The sequence below is a fragment of the Octopus bimaculoides genome, chromosome 21, assembly GCF_046866305.1.
Source record: "Octopus bimaculoides isolate indiv1 chromosome 21, ASM4686630v1, whole genome shotgun sequence".
In the NCBI taxonomy this organism is placed as follows: domain Eukaryota; kingdom Metazoa; phylum Mollusca; class Cephalopoda; order Octopoda; family Octopodidae; genus Octopus; species Octopus bimaculoides.
This window is the reverse complement of record NC_142948.1, coordinates 6,165,840-6,167,997: the sequence shown is the minus strand read 5'-3', so window position 1 is coordinate 6,167,997 and position 2,158 is coordinate 6,165,840.

Sequence of the window (2,158 nt, the reverse complement as noted above, 5' to 3'; positions counted from 1 at the left end):
GGTCGGACGTACGTGGGTGCGGAAGAACAGACGCAAGGACGTTCGTTTCGTTTGGACGGACGTACGTGCATGCGAAAGAACGGACGCAAGGACGTTCCTTTCGTTTGGACGGACTTACGTGCATGCGAAAGAACGGACGAAAGGACGTTCGTTTCGTTTGGACGGATGTACGTGCATGCGAAAGAACGGACGCAAGGACGTTCGTTTCGTTTGGACGGACGTACGTGGATCCGAAAGAACGGGCGCGAGGACGTTCGTTTCGTTTGCACAGACGTACGTGGATGCGAAAGAACGGACGCAAGGACTTTCGTTTCGTTCGGTCGGACGTACGTGGATGCGAAAGAACGGACGCAAGGACGTTCGTTTCGTTTGGACGGATGTACGTGCATGCGAAAGAACGGACGCAAGGACGTTCGTTTCGTTTAGACGGACGTACGTGCATGCGATAGAACGGACGCAAGGACGTTCATTTTGTTCGGTCGGACGTACGTGGATGCGAAAGAACGGACGCAAAGACGTTCGTTTCGTTTGGACGGACGTACGTGCATGCGAAAGAACGGACGCAAGGACGTTCGTTTCGTTTGTACAGACGTATGTGCATGCGAAAGAACGGACGCAAGGACGTTCGTTTCGTTCGGTCGGACGTAGGTGGATGCGGAAGAACGGACGCAAGGACGTTCGATTCGTTTGGACGGACGTACGTGCATGCGAAAGAACGGACGCAATGACGTTCGTTTCGTTTGGACGCACTACGTGCATGCGAAAGAACGAGCGCAATGACGTTGGTTTCGTTCGGTCGGAGTACGTGGATGAGAAAGAACGGACGCAAGGACGTTCGTTTCGTTCGGTCGGACGTACGTGCATGCGAAAGAACGGACGCAAGGAGGTTCGTTTCCTTTGGACGGACGTACGTGCATGCGAAATAACGGACGCAAGGACGTTCGTTTCGTTCGATCGGACGTACGTCGATGCGGAAGAACGGACGCAAGGACGTTCGTTTCGTTTGGACGGACGTACGTGCATGCGAAAGAACGGACGCAATGACGTTCGTTTCGTTCGAACGGAAGTACGTGGATGCGAAACAACGGACGCAAGGACGTTCGTTTCGTTCGAATGGACGTACGTGGATGCGAAAGAACGGACGCAAGGACGTTCGTTTCGTTCGAATGGACGTACGTGGATGCGAAAGAACGGGCGCAAGGACGTTCGTTTCGTTTGGACGGACTTACGTGGATGCGAAAGAACGGACGCAAGAACGTTCGTTTCGTTCGGTCGGACGTACGTGGATGCGAAAGAACGGACGCAAGGACGTTCGTTTCGTTTGGACGGACGTACGTGCATGCGAAAGAACGGACGCAAGGACGTTCGTTTCGCTTGGACAGACGTACGTGCATGCGAAAGAACGGACGCAAGGACGTTCGTTTCGTTTGGACGGACGGACGTATATTCGAAAGAACGGGCGCAAGGACGTTCGTTTCGTTTGGACGGACGTACGTGGATGCGAAAGAACGGACGCAAGGATGTTCGTTTCGTTTGGACGGACGTACGTGCATGCGAAAGAACGGACGGAAGGACGTTCGTTTCGTTTGGACGGACGTACGTGCATGCGAAAGAACGGACGCATGGACGTTCGATTCGTTTGGACGGACGTACGTGGATGCGAAAGAACAGGCGCAAGGACGTTCGTTTCGTTTGGACGGACGTACGTGGATGCGAAAGAACGGGCGCAAGGACGTTCGTTTCGTTTGGACGGACGTACGTGGATGCGAAAGAACGGGCGCAAGTACGTTCGTTTCGTTCGGTCGGACGTACGTGCATGCGAAACAACGGACGCAAAGACGTTAGTTTCGTTTGGACGGATGTACGTGCATGCGAAATAACGGACGCAAGGACGTTCGTTTCGTTCGGTCGGACGTACGTGGATGCGGAAGTACGGACGCAAGGACGTTCGTTTCGTTTGGACGGACGTATGTGCATGCGAAATAACGGACGCAAGGACGTTCGTTTCGTTTGGACGGACGGACGTGGATGCGAAAAAACGGGCGCAAGGACGTTCGTTTCGTTTGGACGGACGTACGTGCATGCGAAAGAACGGACGCAAGGACGTTCGTTTCGTTTGGACGGACGGACGTGGGTGCGGAAGAACGGACGCAAGGAC